A 25,782-nucleotide genomic window follows, 5' to 3' on the forward strand; every position below is an offset into this window, starting at 1 on the left:
ACATTCCCATGTAAATATCTGTCTTTGTAGGATGTGTTTTTTTACCACCCCTAGTTCTCTCATTGCAGCCCTAATGGTTTTTCAAACGTAAAAACTAGCGTTGCACCGATACCAGTATCAGGCGGGACCCCGATCCAGCACTAAAATGGTGGTATCGGTATCGGTGAGTATCAACAAATAGGGCACTGATACCATTTTGAGAGCCAAAAGTTTATTCAACTATTGTCACCCATTCCAGGTAGGTAATAAAAAGTTTTTCCTACTTCGCAAAGGTAGGCAGCAGCTTGACAAAACCATGAATGCAATTATTTTACATCCAAGTAGTATTTAGTGCTTGGTAAATGGTATTTTTTTTCAAGTCAGGAGACTTGACCAAAGCGCTTTACACTACATTCATTCACCCATACACGCACACACTGATTGTGGCAAGCTACATTGTAGCCACAGCTGCCCTGGGACAATGCAGGTGAAGTGTTTTGCCCAAGGACAACGACACTGAAAGTCAGAGCCGGGGCTTCAACCGTCAATCCTTCGATTTCAGGGCAAACTCCTACATCCGACGCCACTGTCGCCCTTCTTCATATATACACACACATATCAATTTCAAACAGATGGTATCGGTATTGCAGATAATGCAAAGCCAGGTATCGGGGCCAAAAAATGGCATCGGCGTAACACTAATAAAAACAAATCGATTTAATTAAAATTTGAAATAAGGAAATGCTGATGGAATCCTTTTTCATTCAGTGTGGTACTGGGCCATTTTTACTTGGGCTTTTCTGCCTTGTTGATGCCAGGGACCTGGAGATTTGTTCACCTGTAAAATTTGAACACCAGTTGTCTGAAGAATCAAGCTGAGCTTGTTTTTTTGTTAACAAAAACCTTCATTTCATTAATGAAAAAAAGCTTTGCTTGGATAAGTTTAATTTTGTCTTCCTAAACCCAAAAAACCCTCAATCTGTTTGAACATTAGCATCACAAAAATTTTGTGGGGGTTCTGAAATATTTAAAACTATAAGTTATACATTTTTGAAGCCAGCAAGGCTCACAGTCACCCAGCAATAAATCATATTCTAGACTGGGATTCAGAGTAATAAAAGGAATTAAGAACTTTATGTTTTCAAAAAAAGGGAGAGGAAAGAAAAGCTTCTGTTATTTATATGCACTTAGTCATAGCCTGCAGATTATTTTAATTAAAAAGGATATTCTTTGGGTAATAATTATTTTTATTGGCATGTGAGCATGAAAGAAATTATAGTTGTTCAATGCTGACATGGACCGTTTTAAATCTTCTCCGGCTTTAATTCAAACTGCTTCAATATAGAGTTCTAGTGACATCTGAAAGGGATATTCAGGTCCCTGTGGGTCGTCTCAAAACCGTGTTTCCTCATTAACAATAATGTGAAATTCAACCCAATAAAGGAAAAGAGATTAATGTAAATAGTCAAGATGCAGCTGAGACTCACTTTATTGGCTACAGAGAACCAGCCTGGAATAACGGCCTCCCTTCCTCCCTTAGCACTGAATTCCTCTTTTGCACTTGAATTGAACTGGTTTGCACAAGATTGCTTTGCACGCATGCATGAGCTTCTGATGATTAAACCCCATGACAAATGGCATTGTGTGCATTTTTTTTCCTTCATAAAGAAGATTCGTGGAATTCATTCAACCACAGATCACGCAAAGAAAACAGGATCCTACATGCATACAGTCCTCTGGGTTTTTTTTTCTGCTTTTTTTCCAAACTGAAGAAACTTTTATAGGTTCTGAAGCTGGTGAAAAATTTCCACTAACTTCTTTGTTCAGCAAAACACCTGCAGTGTTACAGGCTTCCTTCTATGTGCGGATGTTAGAAGAAAAACAAGGCAAAAGAGAAACTCAAATTGAAATGTGTGAAGAAGGAAATGACAAAATGTTCAGTGGGACTGTTCAAAGGTGGCCTATCTTATTTATTATGCATTCATTTCTGCATTTCAGACATTTGTAATAGTGTCCAAAAACATGATTTTAGTCAAAGCTCTTTTAGTTTTATCTGCGTTATTTTCATACCAAATTTAAAATGTTCAAAATTAACTCCTTCCAGCATCAAACCTTTAGAGATCTAACGCTTGATCCAGTTAATCTTAGCTTGATCCTACAGTTATAAACATTTACAACAACTGGTTTTTAAAAAACTACAAGTTTCTGCAATATTTAATTTTTCCCCTTTGGGATTAATAAAGTACTTCTAAATGAACTGAATTAATATTAAACCACACAAGAATTTAATGGTCGTTTCAACTAGGGATGCAGCAAATCCAGATTTTTCTCAACTAGGGCTTAAGAAAAGAATCGGATTAATCGCGATAAAGCTAATATTGAAATAATCGTCAAATAATTTAGTAATCAATTCATCATTAACTGGAATATAGAGACTCTACGTGTCTTTAGCTGACAGAGCGACCCACCTTGAGCAGCAATTATACCAAAATGGTAAAAAAAAAAAAAAAAAGAAAGAAAAAAAGGTAAAAATTTTGCATTTAAGATTTTAAAAAAATGTCTGTCAATATGCTCTATGCAGAAATCCTCAAGTGGGAAAGTTTTAGTTTCACCTGGTTTTATTTTGGTAAAAAATCTTTAGGGAACCTTTGGCTATTTGGTTATTAATCGATTAATTGGAAAAAAATTATGGACATTTTAATCAATTTGCAGAAAAATCCATTAGAAGTTAAATTTCAGCACTAACTGATACTAAGGATATTTAAATACTAAATAAAAAAAAGAGTTATTCTTTTAATTTCTAAGCGGGCGGATGGATGGATGGATGGATGGATGGATGGATGGATGGATGGATGGATGGATGGATGGATGGATGGATGGATGGATGGATGGATTACCCTAACCCTATTGAAACCAAATTCTAGAAAGTTTTTTTTTAAGTCTGTACCTGAATCCTTTCCTTGGTTCAAGAAGGAGATTTTAAACTCAGACTCACCCTCCCAACCTAAGCTGCCTCTCTCCACAAGCATCTCTCTCAGAAATATTATTCCAGTGGAATTATGAATACATCATAAAACATCAGAAGAAGATCAACAACTAAATTTATGCAGGAGGTCAGACAATGTTCAGCATTATGCTTAAACATTAAGGTCTGCAGTCAGGGTTATTTCTGATTCTTTACAGAATTATAAGACAAATGAGAACCTCTAATAAATAGTTTAAACCAGTTTAAAGGGCACAGAGATCTTGAGTATAAGTAATTTAAACACTGAATTTAATGCAGGCAGAAATAACCCTTTTCTAAGTAATATTTTTCTGGGAATAAAGCAGCAGTTCAGTGCAAACAAGCTCCCTTAAAAAAATAAGTACAGCTTGTGAAATAAGTCCAGTTCTTTATCACCATCTTAAACAATTCATCTATCTTTCATTGTTTCTGTTTTTTTCCTCCCTCCCCCAGCATTTTCCTCTAAGATGCTCGCTCAAAGATTACAGTAAAATCACCGACTGCTTCCTTCCTGCTGAGCGCTGCTTTTACTGCTGTTTGAGGAATGCAGGCCTCATCTTCCACTCCTCTCGCTGTGAGTTTGCCTGGAATGAAAATGTAAATGAAAACAACCATCCTGCAATGACACATGTGCATAAAAGCGCTGCTGGGGGTGCAGCGCATTCCTTTGGACCGGGCTGGAGGGGGGTGGGGCTTCATCCTCTTCAAGTGAATAGGCAAAGACGGGACACCTTGCCGAAGAGAATTCCATTAGTATGGTTTCTGTGGTGGGCTTTGCTGTCACATGGGCAGTAATGCTGCCTCTGAGGGACGTTACGGACTGCCAAGAAAAATTTCAAGAGCTGGGCGTGGAGAGAGCCCCGCTGAGGAGGGGGAGGCTTGGAGTTCGGAGTCCAGAAAGGGCTTCTAATAAACTTTTATCAGTCACAGTGCTTTCCTCTACTCCACATTTATTCCTTAATATTTCTCTACTTTCACTGTTTTTAAAATGTGCTGGGCGTAGCTCTGGAGCTGTTTTTAGGATGTTCTGCTAAAGGATATCTAATAAAAACTATAAAATGCATCTTTACATATAACTTCTGGTTTCACATAATTTATTTTAGGGATATTTTAAATACAAACATAGATAAAAAGTATGTTTTTTTTAATGATTTCTGCCTCTCTGATGGTCTGAATTCAGATCAGACCTACTGAGAGGTTAGTTGAGATTAACTAGGGGAATAATCAGAATAAACCAGTTATTTATAATCATTTTTAGGGTGTTTGGACGTATAAGTATAAAATATTATTGGGGAAATGCTTTTAAAGTGGTGAGGTCTTAAATGTTGAGGTTGTGAAGTCAAGAAACTACCAAGAGTTGAACTTGGCTTTTGATTCCGTATTGTGAAAAATGTTCAACACATCTTTTAATCTGGATTATTTTAGACCTGCTGAATTTTAAATCTCTGGATCTGGACAGGATTGTCCTTCACTCACACCCAGTTACTATGAAGGAAGACTTTTGACTTTAATGAACCATAAATGGTTGAAAGTTAAGATGCCACAAACAGTTTAAAAAGTGGTTTTTAATCTCTGAATCCTGTAAACAACAACACCGGTGGATTAAATTATAAATTTAAAGATGGACTGGAAAAACTGGCCAGGCTGGGACTAAACTATTCTGTTTTTTTTTTTTTTTTATTTGTAAACTAAAACCTCAACTTTCCCTTAAAAAAATAGTTTCATTGTTTTATTCTGTACAGAACAAAACAGCGTTAAAATAGATGCACAAAAAAATTGATTTAATTTACCTAGGGGTCAGAAAAGCAGAAAAAAAGAAACTATTCATTTGCATTTTTCAACTTTGAGACAAAAACTATTTCTGGGAGGTTAAAATCTAACTTTTAATTTCCTCAATTATTCATAAGAAATGGGACCAAAATATGATTTGAGATGGAAATAGCATTGTTATCTATAATCTTTAAGCAATTAACAGATGTTAAGTTTTCCACAATCTGTTTTTCTTTTTTTATTTTACTTTCCAGGACCTTGAAAATGATTATACAGCATTTCCAACTTATTCCAAGTGCAGGAACACAGTGTATCTGAACAAAATAACTGGCTCAGTAAAACAGTCAGCTCAGCTTCTTCTCAAAAGCATTTCTTAAAAATAAACACAAACTCTTGTCCTGTTGGAGAAAGAGCCTTAGATTCCTGGTTTTGTTCATTTAATTCAATATTCAAACTCAAAAGTCTATTTAACAATATTCAGTGTAAATTCCAGTAACTTGCACCTTCTAAACAAAACTAATTAAATTAATACTAATACTGTTTTATTTATGGATAGTCCTTGGATCAGAACTGTGACAACCACAGGTCCTGGTTTGGTTAAAAAACAAAAACAGTGGTTAAATAGTTTAGAAAACTCACAGTTCTTTTTTTGAGCAGATTTTTTTTTAAAGTTTTTTTTGTAAATAGTCCACAAATCACATATATTTGGCGTTGGACAGGTGGTTACTACTGATTAGATGATTTCAACAATGACTTCTCTTCATTCGGCAAAAAAACACAACATTTAATTGCCTTAAATTATTGCTCAGAACAAGTACATACTTGGTGCCACATCCTCACTAAATCCGGACCCTAAAATACTGTTACCAGCATCTTGAAGAGCTTAAGTGGAAGTTCAGCCCCCAGCAGCTGGGTGCCATATTTAACTAAATGGTAACTTTGCAGCGGTTCTTACAGCAAAATCTCCGACAAAATAAGAACCGAATGGGCCTCTTAAATCGACAGAAATAAAACAATTCTAACTTGAAACGATTTATGACTAAATTATAGTCTCACCCTTACAATGTGGACATAAAGATCAAACACAAATGTAACTTAGAAATGTGTTATTTTTAATTATTGGGTGATGTCTTCCCAGATGAGCCAAAGCATCAGACATGTTGCAGCTAGCAAGGACAGAACGAGTTGCACAATGTTGCATGTTTTTCTTAAAGGCATCACCAGAGGCAGCAGGAAAATTGTAACGGTCTAAATCAGCATGTCGCCGTGCTCCTATAATCTCCTTCTTGGTGTGTTTTTGCTCCTTTTCTGCTGCACCGAACCAAATCGTAGACGTGTCCCAAAACAAGACAAACAGATCAAATCTAAAAGCTTTTGTTTTTTAAACACCTGTTATGTATTTACTTTACAAAACAAAGTAATAATACATTCTAACTATAATCAAAGCTTCCTAAACATGTTTATGCAGGACATATGATTCTATAGAAATGTGAATAATTAGAATTATCATTAAATACAGAAAGGAAAGGTTTGCAGAACTTTTTATTAGTAAAATAAAAACGTCAAAAGTATGAAATAAGTGTAGATTAAATAAGTGTCTAACACATCTAATGGTTGAAGTTTTCACTCTTCTCTTAATATAAAATAGTACTGAAACTAAAAAAGTGTTGCAAAGTTACAAATAAAACCATAATTTTATGTAAAATTGTGTTTAAAGGACTCATGTTAAGTGTCGTTTCATTCAGTTTAAGTAATCTGGTCAAAGTTAATTTGTATATCTCTTTATAACAACACCAGGAAGAGAAAAGTGCTTCAAAAAAAGATAAAAACATTGGTAAAACAAAAATCCTAAGAATAAATCAGTGTTTTCTACGTATCAAAAGCCAGTTTGAAAAAATTAGTCTTCAATCTGGAGTTAAAAAGGGGCAAATCTGTGAGAACACGGAGACCGATGGGCAGGGTGTTCCAGTTTAGGTGCGGTAACCACAAAGGAACGATCGCCCCACTGTTTATGACGGGACCTGGGAAAGTCCAGAACCAGTTGATCTGCAGACCGGAGAGCTCTGCTGGGGCGATGGGAGGTCAACATTTCAGTTAAATGTAACGGAGACCATGAAGGGCTTTAAAAACAAGCATTAAAATTGATCTGAAAACGGAGCAGTAGCCAGTGCAGAGAGGAGGAGACAGATCAGACAGAAACCATAATGAAATGAAACCTTTGTTTCAGTCCTTTAAACTGGTGCTGAGCAAATATCTGGAACTGGATCAGGTGCTTCTATTAAAATGGAGCCTAGGCGGAAGTTCAACTGAAGAAACTGATTGCTCTCCTAAATCCACCTGCGGCACAGCCAATCAGCTTTGAACCACACCTCCACGAAAGCCAATCAGCATCCAAAGTTAATCTTAAAAGGCCTCCGATCCACGTGCGTTCTCCTTTTCGCAGGCTGTGGATGCGCTGTATGACTTCATTCAGTTCAGACCCCGTTTCAACCCACCTCCAGCCCCTCCTCCACCATCGTAGCTAAAGCTTCATCAGAGTGTCATTCCTCCTGGACTCTTACTGTGTTCCCTGTCTCATCTCAACCAGTCCGGCAGAAGACCGCCATGTTGAGCCTGGTTCTCCAAGAAGTTTCTTCCCAACGGGGAGTTTTTCCTCTCCACTGTCGCTTCATGCTTGCTTATCATGGACAGGTTCCCTCAACCTGTGTTATCCAACTGGACTTCCATCTTCCAGGTCCCTGAGTAAAGCTCTAGTATCAGCTCACACAATCCACTGGATCTCCCCATAAAGCTCAGTATACCGTCTCGCTAACCAGCAATCTACAGACTGACCAACTTCATTCTATCATCCATCCTATTCTTTGCTCCTGTTCATAAATATCTATCAAAATTAAGCGATATGTAACCTGCCGAGGTCTGAGCGCCAAAGTAAGTAATTGCATCAACAAATTTCTCCAAATTGTGAGTTTTTCAGATTGAACTCAGCGTAATACGCTTCCAAAAAACGTCTCGTTCCCCTCACTGCTTGTGCCTCTCTGAGGAACAGTGAAGCCCTGGGTGAAGAGCCATTTGTTTGCATAAACCTCCCACTGTCAGATTATTATGATTGATTTTGATGATTTTTGATGTCATCTAATAAAGTATAAAAGTGTGTTGAATGAACGCTCTGTGCTGCTGCAGGAGGTGGAAGTGAGTAAAACACGAATGTGTGTGTGAGTCCAGTCATCTACTCCCTTATGAGCACATCACCTGCACAAATAACAACATAACTATAACTGCATCACTACAGTTTACAGGAAACTTTCAAAAACAAAAAATTTTTTTAGGCTTTAAAACTGCTACAGGAACCGTCTGGAATGGTGTCGTTCAACGTCTGCAAAACTAAGTTCTTGTATAATAAAACTGATTTCTTGCCTTTAAATATTAAAAGCGCAGCAATATACTCACATCTTTTTTGGCTGTGTTGTTGAATTATTAAATGGATGTGGGTTATTTAGAAAATGTGATCGTGTTGCAGCGCTGGGAATCAGATTCCTGAACTAAACTTCAGGAAAAAACACACAAAAACAATCATTTATAACAGAATGGGGGAAAAAAAGTCCTTTCCCCCAAAAATGTACATCAATAACCATCGACTCCTCGCCACATTCAGGTGATCTGATGCCTGATTCCAGACAAACCGTTTCCCCTGCAATAAGTTCCAGAAGCTCTTATCTCACTTATGGGAAACCTGAAGGAGATGCTTGAGAGATTTGTCAGAATTTCTCAGCATGGACACACCTTTATCTCATTTAATGCTGAGTTTTCTGCCTGATCTCAGTTTCCATGGTAATATTAGCATTTCCACATGCGGCAAAATAATGAACATTGTTTGGTCGTTTGTGAATAAATCGGATATTGCCAAAGCCCTGATTGCGTTGATTTCTGTAAAGGCTCCTCGTCCCTGGACCCTGCTTCCTGTCCCTCTCGTCTCCTTGGCGCTTTTTACAATTTTATTATTCCTAAGATTCCCTTTTAATTTAATGAGGGGTGAGAAAAAAAGTTAATTCTGCCTGCAGCTATTTTCTGAGAAACGCATCAACAGGGGGAGCTAAATTATTTTTCTGCAAACTCTACTCTCACTCAGGGAGGTCAGAGGTTAAAGTAGGTATTCAGTGTTTGTCTGAAGTGCCCTTGAGCACGCAGATGTGACAAGCTTGGAGCCTTGAACTTGAGTGGGAAGACCCTCTCCCTGCTCCCCACTCAATCCCACCTAACTAACCAGGGGAAATCAAAGTTAAATAAAGGAAATAAAAGGCAAATAAATAATCGCCGGAGCGCTGAGCTGCATCTCAACAAAACTCATTTTGAGCTCAAGATGCAAGGTAGGGTACAGAAACAAACAACAAAACAAAAAAAACAAAAAACAGGAAGGTGGGAGGAATATGAAAAAAGACACAGAGTCTTCAGGACACATAGAAAAGGTCAGTGCCACCATACGATTTATATTCAATTCCTGTTTTTCTTTTTCTCATTAATCTTCGGTGAAAATGCAGCTTCTCTCCCACAAACCAAACAGTGGGATAAGAGGAGTCAGAAAGGCGAGCGTCACGCTAATGAACCACTTTAAACTGCTCTGAATCTTTTATCATTTTCTTTTTTTTCCCCCTAAACGAACGACATATTCACTTAAGATGACCAAGTCACATAAAAAAGAATTTATGTGGGTGCAATCAGGGGGGCAATCAACTTTAAACTATTCTTTTTTCACTTTTTAACTCCTGGATAACTTGTGAAACCAATCACGGTTTTTATCTATTACTATTAAGAGTTTAGAGCAGAACTTTTTCAGAGCAGACGGAGGGGAATTGATTTTTCAACACTTTTTTAGCTGCTCCTATTCACAGGAAACAGCAGGATGTCCGTACTGCTCTCTCTAACATGAATATCTTAGAAACTCATAAATACTGTTCAAACTAAATCCAAAACTGTACTTTTTTTACACCTGCAAGTTCTTTGAAAAGTAGCATATAACATATTCTGTAAAACCAACTAAATGCCAACGTTGGTTTTATTTACATCTATTGTTTAAAATCACTAAACTCTTAACATCCACCTTATTTTGGGAAATTCTTGCCTATTTTGCATATTATAATGGAAAAGCAAATAACTTAGGAACTGTAAGCCTAAATTACATGTGATACATTATTTAAAAGCTAACACCTTCTAGTTTTGAAATATATAAATGAAAATGTGGTGAGTAAAACACAGTCGAAGCTGCATCAGTTCAAACATGACTCAAAGTTGTTTTGTTTTATCCTAGAAAATATTAGGTCTTTTTTGAACAGCAGTAATAAAGACACAATGTGTAGCTCTGCTGCCTTGCAGCAAGAAGGTTGTGGGTTCTATTTCTGCATAGAGTTTGTATGTTCTCCCTGAGCATGCGTGGGTTCTCTCCGGGTACTCCGGCTTCCTCCCACAGACCAAAAGCATGACTTTTAGGTTAATTGGCTTCTCTAAATTCTCCTTAGGTGTGAGTGTGTGTGAGAATGGTTGTTTGTCCTGTTTGTTGCTGTGTTGCCCTGCGATGGACTGGGGACCCGTTCAGGTTGTACCCAGCCTCTCGCCCATAGAACGCTGGAGATAGGACCAGCACCCCTCACGGCCCCACTTGGGTTTAAGAGTGTCAGAAAATGGTTGGATTAAAAGGTAATAAAGACATGCTTACTTGTTGTGGCTGCTTTGTCATGTTTACATTTTGACATGCTGCTTTATCTGTGTTAATTGCGCTTTGGTGCTTGCTGTCTTCATCAAATGAACTTGGTGGTTGAATTGTGGAAAATCTAAGCTTTGCAACGATGTCTAACATGCCTACATTGGTTAACATTTTAAAGGTGTAATTTTATGTAATCATAGTTATTAGATGTAAATGCTTTAAAACCCGATGGGTTTTGAGAGGTAAAAAAATTCACAAATGCATAAAATAATCCAGTAGACATGTTTCTGTCTTAAAAGTAGAACCTGATCAACATGTATTCATTCTTGCTCCTGCTTACATCATTATTAGGGAAACACATAACTGCCCAAATAAAAATGATCAAATCTCACAACTCTGTAAACATTTGGATCCTTTTTCATTCCTTCCTTTGGTTACAGAAGGGCGACAGTAAGCAGCAGATTATGATGCTGACTGGAGAATTGCTTATGGAGTTCCACAAGGTTCAGTTCTCGGCCCTCTTCTACATGTTTTTAATTCATACTAAAATGTTGATAAGTGGTTAGCATTTCTTCTAAAATAAACCTTGAAGTGAACTAATATGATTGTTCAAAATAAACACCAAAAAGGATTTTCACAGGTTAAATAAAAAAGGAGACTTATTTTATTGCCTGATTAGCTCTTTTTAATTCTCTAAAACAGGGGTCTTCAAGGTTTTCCAGGCCAAGGACCCCAAAACTGATGGCTAAATGGAGCGGTGACCCCCTAATTATATATATTGTATGGAATTGTGTTATATCAAACTGGTCCTATAGTTCCTCTATTACAGATGGAGTAATGTAACGAAAGTAATTTCTCCCTGGGATTATTGAAGTATTTCTGATTCTGATTCCTCATTGATGGGACAGGTGTTGTGAATGAAAGGGTGCCCAGCTTGAAAGAGCTCTTGTGTGTCACTGAATGTGTGCATTGATGACGGAAAGACATCTTCTGCCTCCATTTATCTGTTTACTACAGTGTGTTGGATTCATGTTAGTGTGGATTTAAAGACATTTCAATTAGTGGAAAGAATTGCAGATGGTAATATAAAAAAAAAAGTCTAATCAACCAAAATTTTCAGATCCCTATGCAGTACCTCTGTGGACCCCCTAGGGGTCACGGACCTCCAGTTGAAGACCTACGCTCTAAAAGATATGATAAATTTAATTGATAAACAAATTTTGTGTACATATCAAAAACAATCCAATCATTTCTGATTCTGATTTTTAGACACGCGTAAATAACAAATCAGCGAAGGACTCAAGATATTTATTCAAAGTCTGCTCCTTATTCATGTTTCTTCCCTTATTAAACATTCTCAACAGACGTTCTTCTAGCTTGAGGACAAGTCTTCTAGCTCTAAATCCAGCTGAAGACCAGTTAATGTTTCTTTTAGATGCTATTGTCATGTTCTATGGAAATTTCTACCTCATTTCATCTATCCCTTAAAGCTTCCAGCTTGCCTCATAACTAAATTTATCTTGGACAGATTTTCTTTAAACTGCTTTTATTATCTTGATTTCATGCATGAGCTTGATTTTAAGTTTGTTTTTGTCCCACTCTAAAGTTCATGATTCATTTTCTTTCTTTTTCTTTTCATCTATTTTAGAAAACATTAGGATAACATATGTTATGTGAAATGTTGACTATTGAAACGCCCAAACCGCCTTCTTAAATGTAGATTTATTTCCTCAATAAAAGTTTCTCACTTCACTCTAGACAAAAGATTTTTTAATAGACAATAAGACAAACAGTCATACAGACACAGGATTGAGGACATTCCAATGTCTTTGCTAAATAGCGTACTAATTATCTCAGCCCAACCACATCATCATCTCACGTCTCTGTTTCACATACGTTCCTTTAAACAGTCGGTGATTTGGACGGTTTGAAAAGAACAGCTGTTAACCTTTAAAAAATGTTGTCAAACCAGAAGAAACACACTCGGCTCACAGCTGGAACCCTTCACGTCTCTATAAAAAAGTGTGCACCATTAGAAATCAAATCTACCAACGAAAATTACAAGCAAGGTCCGAAAGGATTCGCATGTTGATTGCACACAGAGCTCTGCAGCTGTGGGCAAACAGATAACAGAGTTTGAAAGTAGGGAAATCTACAGATGCAGCTCTGAGGGGGTTTTTCCCGCAAAGATGTTCGCTTCTTTGTTGTGAAAAGTGACCGGTACCCAATCAGAAGGAAAAAAAAACAACAAAACAACTGGAGATTAACACAGATACTGAGCAGGTGCTGTTGATGTTTCACCTTCTGGCCCTGATTGGAAAGTAAACAGAAACATATTAGTCTCCTCATTTCCAGCTAATGAAACGTGCCAGATGTGTGACCACATCTGTGAACCGAGTCGTTGGTTTGACGGTTCCACCAGCGGCTTTGATGGGCTGAAATGATCTGAAACTGGATTTAAATGCCTGCCATAACTTTTTTTATGCGTTACAGCGAGGGAAACCATTTTTTTTTTTTCATTCAAACACCTCTTGTTAGAAAAAAAAAGAAACAACTGCCAGAGAACCAACTTGTTAAAAGGCACAGTTCTGTGTGAAGAGATAATTCAATATCTACTTTGCTTACAGAATGCAATTTATACCCAAGGCCATATGCTATGGGCTTCATAACAACGAATACTGTAGACATACCAAAAGAGGTTGCTTACAAAATAAAAGAAAAGCTTATTTTATAGTTTACTAGTAAAAAAAAGTCTTCTTAACAGAAAACTGAACCACCTCCAAGAAACGTCGGGAATAAAATAAAACTTATAAAGAAGGCAGCATAATTTAATTCAAAACACTTAATTTTAGCAGCTGTGGAAAAAAACTGCTTTTGTGTCTAAAATAAAAATAATAAAATCAGTTTGATACATTTTTAAAAACAGTAAAAGTGTTGTATTTTTATTCATGATTGCTGAATTATACTGTTCCATATCTGAAAATTCATGGAGCTCAAGTTTAAATGATGTGTCTGAAATTTTAATGGTTTAAAACTGTAAAGAGGCACCAATAAAGTGTCTAAAGTGTGATCTCACCGTGACTGAACAAAAAAAAAAGTTAATGTCCATTCCCAGAACACAATGTTTTGTTTTTCTGCTAAAACTACCTTCATGCATCTTTCTGTCACATTTTTTCCAAAGAAAAATAAATAATTAAGTAAATAAAAGAATGCAATTATGGCACATTTGTCATTTCTCCAGGCGAGAGACCCGTAGGGTTCAGGTTAATGAGGTTAAAATTTGCTGAAAGTACACTATGTATTCACGTCTGGGGGAAAATCAGAGGTACCTGGTGTTCTTCTGACACATAATGAGCGCATTAACCTGCTCTAGAAATGTTTGATTTCCAGGTGTCTGCTGATGATGTGAAGGCTTCGGCTTTCTGCTGCCAAAAAATGCTGCCGCTCTGGGTTGGAGGTTTGATTTCCTTGCGTGTGCTCTTGCCATCTGAGCCTGCTGCTCCTATTTTAATCAAAATAAAGCGATTGTGAATATGCAAATGATGTCATTTATTAATTGCTGAAGCCAATCCCTTTCAGTCTGCAGCTCTGAGTTCAACAGAAATTTGGGGAGAATGTATTTTTAACCAGTAAATATAAGGGAGGGTCAAAGGTTTGGAGGCTGGAGCTCAGCTTTGTCTCCTTTTCCACATTTCCCAGAGACAAGAAAACCGCTTCACCAAAAAAAAAAACCTAATCTGTTAAAATTCATGAAACAAAAGAAATGTATGTTTTAAAATGTTTTGAAAAGGCTGAATATGAAGATCAATATTTCAAAGACCTGTTACGCTTCTCTTAACACAAAGCATCATCTAAGGCAGCTACTGAGATTCTGCAACTGGCTTTATTTGCAGATCGTTTTTTTGAAATTTGGGGCCGAAAACAGCGAGACGCACGCAGCAGAGGACGGCCCTGAACGGCGGCTCGGTTTAATCACACACTCAAATCGAAGAGGCGCTGAGAAACACGAGCACGCACATATTAATATGCATGCACAAGCAACGGGGAGCACGCTGCCATGCTCACACACATACACACCCGTTAAGCCTCCCGTTCTGATAGGTTAAGCTTCACTCCATTTGGTTAAATGTTTTGTTAAAGAAGCGCTTCACCAGTGGAAGCAGGGAGAGAAAGGGTGGGGTAAATGGTAGGGGTCTCTGTGGCAAGAGGGGGAGAGGGGAGGGAGTCGAGAGCGGAAGGAAGCCAAAAAAGAGCAGGCAAGGGGGGGAAAAAAAAGGGAAGAAGGAAGGTGAGGAGAAAAGAAGGGAAGAACAGGGTGAGGATTTTAAAAGAGCAAAAAATAAATAACAAATGTAATGAGGAGAGGAGGGAACAAGGAAGAGGTTTGGAAGGAAGGAAACCAAATTAGGTTTGAAGGTGAAGACAGCAAGGAGAAGAAAAAGCCTTAGTGAGGAAATTTGGAAGTGTGGAAAGGAAATGAAGGCGGGACGATGAAACAGGAAAAATGATCAGGTGAAAAGAGAAAGAAAAAAAAGGGTTGGAGGTGAGTGATACAGAAATGAGAGGAGAAGAAGTGAAGAAAGGAAACAAGCTATTTGGGTTGGAAACTCACCATGGATTTCTAAGGAAAAATAAGTGAGAGATAAAACAGAAGGGATGTAGGAAAAGATTGAGAGTGGAGAGCAGAAGAGTGTCCGACAGAAATATGTCAAACAGGCACAACCTTTTGACATCGTTATGTGGCGGTGACACGAAAGGACCAATTACCATGTCCTTGTATGCATGTCTGCAGGACTCGCTGTGGGCTGCTGTGATTTCAATTTTGTCACCAGCTCTTTTCTAAAGGAGAGCGCCATTGCTCTTCTGTCCGAGTTCGTCTGCATCGTGTGATCTTTTATCTGTGTCGGAAAGAAGTTCGGCTTCATGAAATTATCTGGAGGTGAAACAGAGACCTTATGGAGCTTTTTCATATTCAAACATATTTTACTAGTAATTAAGCAGAGAAGCCTGAGGTTACAAACATTTGCTTTCGCTGCATTCAGAATTAAGGGGATTTTTTTTTTCCTTCCCATTTTTTTGCTAAAGCTTAAGCACACGTTTTAACCCAAGGGGCTGAGGTTACAGCGTCAGGCTGGACTATTATTTGTGGAGTCGAGGCTGTTTTGTTCTTTTCAAATTGATCTTCTAGTTAGGGTTAAGCACCACAACAGCTTAATTGTAATTTCCACTGTTTAATCAGCCAAACTAACAAGAAAATGACAAAGTCGTGTCCAAAGAAACAACAAATGCTTTTTAGTTGTTGGGTTTTTTGGTAGAGATGATTATATCTCACTGGAACCTGCGGTGAGATCAGAAATGATGGCGACAAAACAACTTGTTGCTTCTGGAGGCAGCTGGGCACTAAAAGGAGAGAGAGGAGCAGTGAAGACTAAAGTAAAAGAGGATTAAGTTCAATAAAAGGCAGGATTGATCATGCAGTTTCCTTAAAAAGACGAATAAAATTTTGGAAAACTAAAGAGTGAAGAACCCAGGGTGGGGTGAGTCACGAGGCAGTTAAAAGCAAGAGTGAATTGAGAAAAGATAATAATGATCTGAAACCAAAGAACATATTTCGATTAACAGAATATTGCAAAGAAATTACATACTTCCTGTCTGAAAGTTTTATTTCTAGCCTAGAATATTGCATCTCTCTTGTTAGGAAGCCCAGAAAACATGTAACCTGTCTTTACTCTGACAAAAATGCAGTAGGGGAAGTTCTGATGACAATCAAACAGGCAGGGCATGTATTCTCTGTAAACACAAAGATCTGGTTTACTTGTATTTTCTAAGTATTGTTCTATAACCACAGGTTTAAGGGTGGTACCTAGCATTTCTGACAGCAGAAAATAAAGCGAAGCTATAACAACTTAGAAACAGAAGGGTTTATCCTCAGCTGTCTTCTGTCGGGTGACAGTGGCGTAGGGTGCAGGAGTTGACCTGCAATCATAGGGTCGTCGGATTAAGTCCTGGCTCCGGCTTTCAGTGTCGTGTCTTGGGTAAGACACTTCACCTGCATTGCCTAGTGATGGTGGTCAGAGGGTGGGGTGGCCCCAGTGGCCCCTTGATGGCTGCAAAATGGCTAGCCGCCATCAGTGTGTGTGTGAACGGGTGAATGTAGCGTAAAGCGCTTTGATCGTATCTTCTGACTTGAAGAAGCATTGTATAGGCATGGGCAATTTACCATTGTGTCGTCGTGCTGCTGAAAGACAGAGACTAAAAGCTTTACCTGGCCCGGTATTTCTATCTCCACCTGTCTCCGTTTTTATGTTGGACTTTAATGTCCATAAATGAAATCACTGACACCGCCGCAATAAATGGTAAATGCCATGTACTTATATAGCGCCTTTATTCAAGTTAGGAGACTTGACCAAAGCGCTTTACACTACATTCATTCACCCATTCACACACACACTCACACACTGATGGTCGCAAGCTACACTGTAGCCACAGCTGCCCTGGGGCTCACTGACAGGAGCGGGGCTGCTGTACACTGCCGCCATCGGACCATATGACCACCATCAGTAGACAATGCAGGTGAAGTGTCTCGCCCAAGGACACAACGACACTGAAAGTCGGAATCGGGGCTTGAACCGTCAACCCTTCGATTTCAGGGCAAACTCCTACATCCAACGCCACTGTCGCCCCGGAACTTTATTGTCTCTCTTTAGTAAAACATTTAAGGTAGGCATCCCCAAAGTCGGGCCTTGAGGGCCGCTGTCCTGCAGGTTTTAGAGTTTCTCTGCTCCAGCACAGCTGACTTACATTGATAGTTGATTAACAGGCGTTTGCTGAACTGCAACAATCAGAATCCGCTGTGCTAAAGCATAAAAACCTCTAAAACCTGCAGGACAGTTGCCCTCTAGGCCCGACTTTGGGGAAGCCTGATCTAAGGGGTTTATTATAAATGGCACTTGTCTGTTCAAGGAAAATGGCCACTAATGCTGAGCTTGTTCCAGGTGGAAACCATTTCTCATTGTTAAAAATGAGACATTGCTTTCTACTGTCCCCACATGCTTCAGTATAAGTCAATGACTGGATGTAACTGACTGAATTTCAGCAGAGTTTGAACTTTTTACCATTTGGCATTTAATGAACAATTGAAACAGACTTTATCAAAGAAAAATTTGATTTAAAGGGAACTGTTCTGGATCTGGTTCTGTCTGTAGGACTGGATTGTATTGGGATGAACTGGATTTCTTTTAATTTAGTTGGACTGTGTCATAAAGTTTCCCAAGATGAAGATTGGAACTATAATGATCTACAGAAATGAAGTGATGAAGAAGAGACGTGAAGGGAGTGGTCAGACAAGACCGGAGAAAGGAGGTGGGAAGTGTTTAGACAATTAAGGAAACAAAAGATGTCATGACAGAACAAGGAAAAAGAGAGAAATGAAAACCTGAGAAAAGAGGTGAGGGATAAGTGACAAATGAATAATAATCCCCCCCAAAAAAAGGATTTCCTAAATGAAAGTGACTGGAGAGAGAGAATTAGGGGAGAAAAAAAAAAAAAGAGGATTTGGTTGAAGAAGGAAAGGAAGTAGGTTTGTCACGAGCTGAAGCATAAGAGCAGCAAAAGAAAGGAGAGGATGACAGGAGACAACAGGAGAGACAGAAAGGATGAAGGGATGAAAGGAGGAGGGGGGCGGGCGTTGGGCTGGAAGGCCAAAATAATGGAGCAGCTCATCTCATGGTGAATTTGAATGGAGGCTGAATTAATTTAAATCTCATCACGGCCCGCCCTCTAATACCTTATCAGTTCTGCACGGAGACAAGGGACGTAATCGCATTAGACCCGCCACTCTGCTCTACTGCTCTCTGCTAAAACACACTGACACACACATGCACTACCTGCACTGGTATGAGCTGCTGCTGTATGCACAAGCTGGACCTGGACTGGGGAGCCTACCTCCACCATGCTGCTGTGTGAGACTTCACGCTGTGAGGCACATGCATCCGACCCGACACACACACACAGAAAGGCAGCGTGAAGAAACGCTGCCAATGAGAACAAATCAGCAAGACAGCAGCGAGCATGTAAACACACACACGTTTCTGACTGTATGGAGACTCTGCAGGGTAGAAATGAAAACGAGAAGCATGTTTTAAGTCTTCAAACTGCCCTTTACAACACGTTCCCAGAGAGTCCGCAGAGAAAATAACCTCACCAGCCAAAAATGTCCTCATCCGCATACAAACACACACACAGGGACACAAATAATAAACTAAAACACACACCCATGGGCGCTGAAACACACACACTCCCCACAGAGACGCTGACAAATGAGCGTAAAAACACACGCTCTGTCCTATGGAGCCCGGCGAGCTGAGCAGCCTTCCCGTTACCTTCTAGGGGAAAAGGCTCATGGGAAGTTATGCGCTCTGCTGTTGACATTGGCTGCGATAGGGCGAGCAGCTTTACAGCGGCGGCTCCTCGGACGGGGCTCACATCCCGGCCGACGCCAAACACACACGCTCGTTCTAAACAAGATGGCGGTTGACTTATACGCTGCACAAACTTAGGCACACAATCCAGACAAGATGGCTGGAAAAGTCAGGAGGGCTTACAAGAGGAAAAGCTAAAATATTTAGGAAAAAAGGTGAATCTATCCCATAAATACAACATGTCAAGAGTTTTATGCTCTGATCGAGAAATTTAACCCGTCTTCTTCAGCAGATCTTTACTTAACAACCTCTGATTTTTAATCGTTGAGAAAAAAGTGAAATAAATCCAAACCTTCCCCTACAATTAGCCTAGACTCACCTGTTAATCACTAACCGCCTAATCATGATGCTTCTTGTGGCCATTGCCTAGTTTCTCCCTTTCAGATGCTGGAGGTGTCATTTTTGCTTTGTTTGTTTACTCAACAGTAGCAGACATTCAAAATGTTCCTTCCCCGTCAAACGCCAGCCGAATGGCAGCCCAATTCCCTCCAACTCCCAGCAGAATCCCGTCCAACCTCAAGCTACTGGAGAATTACAAGGTCTGACCAGGAGATGACGCTACTCTTTAGATCCTAATGTCCACTAATCATGACAGAAAGAATAATTTACAACAATTATTGATGTTTTTGAATTGTAGGGGACCAGCCAAGGACCAACCAAGGGCCCAACAAGGAAAGTGGGGAAATTTTGATTGGCTACTACTGTAGGTAGGCCGCTCCAAACATCCCACAGCACCTCAGAAAGTTCGCGATCTGCTTCTCTGTCTCTGTCTCCTTGAACCCCAGTCGGCCTCGGCAGATGGCCGCTCACACTGAGCCTGGTTCTGCTGGAGGTTTCTTCCTGTTAAAAGGGAGTTTTTCCTCTCCACTGTCGCTACAAGCATGCTTAGTGTGAGGGATTGCATTCAAGTCAATGAGTCAATGCAATCAACTGGTTTTCCTTAGATAGAAAACTTTGTATCAATTTGACTGTGTGATCTGGTTGAACTGTAAAGTGCCTTGAGATGAAATGTGTTGTGAATTTGGCGCTATATAAATAAACTGAATTGAAACTGAATTGAATTGAGATCGGGGTCATTCTGGGACTTTCCATTTCTTATTTCTCTGCACCTCTCTGCCTGATTTACAGGAATATATTTTCTCCTATAGCAGAGGTGAAGCGTTTTATGACACATAGTTTTATTTATTTGTTAAACACCCTTTCATACAGTACAAGGTAAAATGAATGATTGGTTATATTATGGTGAGCTGGTTAGGTCCTGCTCCTGCAAAAGATCTCCAAACCATCATACTTCCACCCTTGTGTCTCACAGTTCCAATTAGGTTCCTTCAGTTGTACGTACAACTCTGTCCCCCTAATCTGTCCAAAACACGTTGGTCTATAACTTCTGCTCTCTGTTAAAGTCCTTCATGCCAAACTTTGCTGTGAACCTCTTTTTTCTTTAAGAAAAAAATGTTTCCTTCCAATCTAAACAGGTATGTACACTTTGAGAAAGAGAAGTTCAGCCTGCTGTGGGTCTCCTGATGACGATCCAGGGTTTTTTGAGACTGTATGAACTTTCCCGTTGTTCAGCTCTGGGCTTTTATGTGGATGCAGATTGCTTTTTTTTAATATTGTGTAATAACTGATTTGGAGACTTTCTGTAAATCCCCAACAAGCCTTTTAGGATTCTTAAATCTTGTCCCCCGAAGGCCCCAACAGCTCTTTCGATCTTATGAAGATGTCAGTTCAATAGCAAGGAGCAAATCGACCTGAATGTCTGAGGTTTAAACTGGAAAAAATGCATTTAAGACGCTGAATAATGTTTTTCCCCATCATGTGCATCCGATATGTGTGAGGGATTTTAGCCATTTGGAATAAATAAATAACTGTAGGGGTGTCAAAATTTTATCCTCACAAAATATTACTATTTTATTACATTTTACTGAACTTTTTTATGTCAAAATGTATCTAAAATATGCTATGTATGTCGAAATATGCTTAAAAACATTCACAGTGAACAGTATTTTGTGTCAATTAATGTTTTATGACATTTTGTACAATGTTTAAACACTTGGTAATCCAGCTGCTGTATACAAAGATATTTTATCAAAGTCCTTAAAATAAGACTTTGACCATTTACCTTTTTTTATACCAGCCACAAAAAATGATTAAAAACCATCATCTGCTTCCTTTAAGCTAACTCTGACAGACAAAATCATGCTAACTGCAAAAAGTTTTATTCCCAATGCCACATAATCTCCTTGCATCGCTAATTTCTATCATTTGGGCTTCAGAATAAATCAGTGTCCTATCAGAAGGCTGAAAAGTGGTGAAATAAGGTAAACATTTAGCTCAACCTCTAATCCAACCAGTAAACTTGTAATGCAAATACTTTTCTATCCACACACTCTATGTGCGGTAAGATTAGAAACCCTGAATTTAGCTAAATTAGAGAAAATATATAAGCATTTGCTTTAATTACACCTGTGCAAATTGATGCCAGTGGGTCCAAAGTATCTGTAATTAGCACAGTGTGAGGAACACCAGGCTCAAGAGCTTGGCTTCTTCTAAATCGCAAAATATTTAAACTTTTAATATACGTTTTATATTTTATTTCAGTCTTTTGCTTTCCTTTGTGCCAGCCCAACCTGGTCAGTAAACATCAATTACAAGTCCATTGTGTAAATGAGAATTAATCCGGAGGACGCTAATGCCAATCAGCCTCCTGCTGTTCTTTCTAAGTCCAGATAAAATGAACAAGGCGTCTGCATGGTGACCACAAAGCAAGGTGGGAGCTACTCTTTTCTAACTACGGTTAGGAATAGATTCAATTCAGTTTATTTATATAGCGCTAATTCACAACACATGTCATCTCAAGGCACTTTACAATTCAAACAGATCATATAGTCAATAGATTTTACATATAAAATGTGTTTCTGTGAGAATGCAACAGAAAAAAGACTTAAAATAAATACGGTAAAAAAGGATAAAAACCTGCAGTTACTTAAAAAACTTAAACAAAGCATTCAATGCTTCTGTTATATGAGCCAACGAGGCTCAGCTTCACTCTATAGAGTTTCCAAAGGATATTTGATCTATTCTGTCTGACATATTGATCAGCTTTGCTATCTATATTTTTACCTTTTTGCCACAAAAACAAGTGACAATAACAAGAAAAGAAAAAAGATTGCTGCATAACAGAGACCTATGAAGAAGCAGCATTAGAATAAAAACATAACTCTACCAAATAGAGATTTAAAATTAAGGAAAAATAATAAACATCTAGGAAATAACACTCTAAATGTCTTTACATGCTGAGCAACAGAATGGCTGATTATGCCATCAGATCGGTGCTTTTAAATCCCACATGAGAATCCTGTTAACACAATAATACAAATATTTCTTTAAACAAAATTCTATCTTACCAAACTTACGATTTAGAAATAAATCCAAATGTTGAACTGAGGATGGGTTCAGGGAAAAGCAACAAGGTATTTTTAAAAACCATAATCAAGGTTACTCTGTGCTGATTTCTTAAAGTAAAACTTTTCTTTTTCCACACCTTTTTTTTATCCCTCCAAAATAAAAAGGCCATTGGCAACAGGTTTGACAGCCATTTTTGACAAAAGGTGTCCGAGTTCAGTGGAAAACTCCGATAAAGGCGCCCGTTTTGCACCTGAATGCAATAAAAGTTTTCCGACACCTTCCACCCATCTGTGTGAGCGGTACAATTAATTACAGTGTCTGTGGAAAGGTCACATCGAACCCAGGCAGGGTTAGGCAAAAATGAAGAGCTGCCTTGAAACAAATTATTTTAATATTTGGGGCAGGCACTCTGATTTCATTTCACTTTAACATGAACATTTAAAGAGATATTAAGGTCACTCTAAAAATATTAAAAATGCCTCTAAATCTCTGATAAGGGGAACAACAGAATCAAGACATACAACCTCCCTAACATGAACTAAAAGTGAAGAGTTCAAACATCAGAGTGACTTTGAGCTCATAATACCGAGAAAAAAAACAGGGAATCTGTATGATGCAACGAGATGCAGCAAAGCAGCAGCATCCATGAGGAAAAAAAAAGCCATGTTTATTCAATTTTAGCGCTGAAAGTCAAATCAAAATTTGATTTGCTTCAATCAATGAGATAGCACAGAGGGAGAAAGAAGAAAAGGGGAGGGATTTAGTCTGAGTTTGGTAAAAAAGGGAAAGATTTCAGTGTATTTAGAAAAAGACACCAGAGATGGGTTCAGCTGAAATCCCAGGCTGCTCTGTGTGGACTATCTGTGCAGGAATGGATTTACACCAGGTTCTCCGGCTGCTTCCCACTGTCAAAAACACGTATGTCAGAGTAATAAGCGATTCTGCACACAGCTGAAGCATGAGGGTCGAGATGCTTAGAAAGCCTGTTCAGCTACTCTTAAGAGGTAAAAAATAAAAACAGCTTCTCCTCAGTGAAGATATCATCCATAACAGAAAAATATGTTAAAAAAAACTGCCCATGTAAACAGCAGTAAAGCTTTAGGATCAGGGATAACTGAGTAATTCTGCAGGATAATAAAAACAGTATGTGACCCACAGACTGACCATAAACTTAATAAAAAGTGTCTGAATCCTGCTGAGGCAGAGAAGGTGGTTAGGATCCTGGTGAGGTACCTAAAAAGCTTTAAAATAGGATTACTTGCTTTACTTCAAGAGGGAGAATTTCATATCGAGAGCAAGGAAAAATAGTTTGATTTAAGGTTTAAATATCTTTAAAGGACGACATGTTATTTTAAACATTTTTTGACATGTCTATCAATCTGTTGAGAATATATACATCTTTAACATATATCAAAATGATCAACAAGCTAAACCTTCTTAGAGTCACTAGACTGGATGAAGATTTAAGACCAGAGAAATGTTAGAAAAAGGGAAAATCATTAGATTATATATCATCATTAGATTATAAATCATAGATTATAAATCATTAGATCATCTGACCTTCCATTGAAAGCATAAAGGCCTGGAGTTAGCTCAGCTCTACTGGGATTCCCGAACTTTTCAACCTGTGACCCAAAAACCCCTTAAAATCATAGCTTTACTCTATTTTTATTTTATAAATATAAAATGAGATAATTATATTAATAAAACAGGCATTTTTAAAATGAAATGTAATTGTTTACTTAATACTCAGTATTTTAATTGTTTAAAAGGACAGCTATTTTATAGTATATTTTGAAATTTAGATGTATATTTTATATTTGAATCAAAAATAAATAAATATTTAATTATTTTAAGCTAAATTTATTTATTTCATGATATATCTTGACCCACCTTATGCTTTAAGGGTCACATACAAAAAACAAAACAAAAAAAAGAACCCCCCACTTGATGTCTCAGGACCCTTTAGGGAATACAAACATGCCTCCTTTAAGTAAAGTGGAGGATCAATGATGCTGCGGGCCTGGCATTAGAGACCGTACTACATGTAAGGAATTTTTATTCATTTTTTATTTATTTATTTTTTTTTATAAACCTTTCATCAGTCTTAACAATCAGAAAGTTAAGAGTTTTTTTTTTTTTACTTATTAAGTGTTTTTTTCTGCTGTAGACTTGATGATTTTAAAATATCTGTAAAGAGATTTTAAACAATATTTCACTTTTAAACAAACAGCCATGTCAGGTTTAGTGCTTATTTGTTGTATTACAAATGTTGCCTGTTTAAGTGGATTTTATACGCAACTGATAGACGTAAAAAAGAAAACATTAAGAGGAACAATTCTGAAGATGTCCTCTTGTAAAAGTTTTTATACATTTTTCCTTATTTTTAGTTACATTTTGGTGAAGAGGCTAATTTCACCAAGCAAAATTTACCCCAATATCAATATTTTTTCTTTCCTAACGAAACCTTCTTTAAAAAATACAGATTCACTTGTTTTTTTTAGTAAAGTTCTGTACCATATGATGGCAAAACATTTGTGTTTTACAACAGGTGCTCAGTGCAGATAAACTTTCCAAGTGAAGGACAAAAGCAGGTGATAATATTCCAGTTTTGAAAAGCTTTGACCAAACCAGATGAACTTTTGAATGTCTTTTGCTATGAGTTCTTAGAGAAAATAACACCTCTGACTTTTTCCTGAAGTTTGCAGTCATGCTGAGGGGCAACTGCAGTAAAACCTGTGCCTGGTCTAATGAACCAGCCGTAACGAATGAATCCCAAAGCGTCAACATGCATTGTTTTCTCAGTGCTTTATGCCATCAACAAGGCTACTGGCAAGCATTAGTGCATTTAAAGGGTGGACAAATATCAGTATGCCTGATGTGGGCAGATTACAGATGCTTTATCTAAAACCACATGGTTTTTCTAAAGATAAGCTGCAGCCAAGGTAAGAAGAGCTTTCCAAGAGTTCGTGCCTCCCTTACAAAAAGGAACCTTTGAAGCATAAAGCGTTTTTTTGTGTCTGACTAAAATAGCTGGTGAAAGCTCTTAATCTTTCAGTGAATACCACAAGTTATTAAAGATTAATTTAATGTATTTTTCAGTCAAAAAAAAAAAAAAAAGGCCACCGTCCATTTCATTTCTAATTTGGCCACAAGCAAGGCATTTTTTTGGTTGAAAAGAGCTTGATTTGGCTCAGAAATGCTATTAAATGTCAGTTTAGTTCTTTTAAATCGAAAGAAAATTAATTGAAGTGCTTTGGATTTCCTGGCGATGAAAAGAAATTATAAAAAAAAAAAAAAGAAATCAGTGCGCTTAAAAAATTACTAATAAAAAAAAAGAAAAGAAAAGCAGAGTGAGAAGATAAAAAGTGGATAAAATATAGTTGAATGAATATATATATATATATTCATTATATATACATATATATATATACATACATACACAC

The 25,782-nt window shown here is 37.9% G+C and overlaps 1 protein-coding gene across 1 annotated transcript in view; it reads right to left on the reverse strand.

Annotated features, from left to right (window-relative positions):
* LOC107098262 (zinc fingers and homeoboxes protein 2-like) overlaps positions 1 to 25,782 on the reverse strand; it is a 176,852-nt gene that overhangs the window by 36,284 nt on the left and 114,786 nt on the right. The gene's annotated exons all lie outside the window — the stretch shown is intronic.

Source organism: Cyprinodon variegatus, unplaced genomic scaffold (genome assembly GCF_000732505.1).
Source record: "Cyprinodon variegatus isolate N-32 unplaced genomic scaffold, C_variegatus-1.0 Scaffold763, whole genome shotgun sequence".
NCBI classification, from domain to species: domain Eukaryota; kingdom Metazoa; phylum Chordata; class Actinopteri; order Cyprinodontiformes; family Cyprinodontidae; genus Cyprinodon; species Cyprinodon variegatus.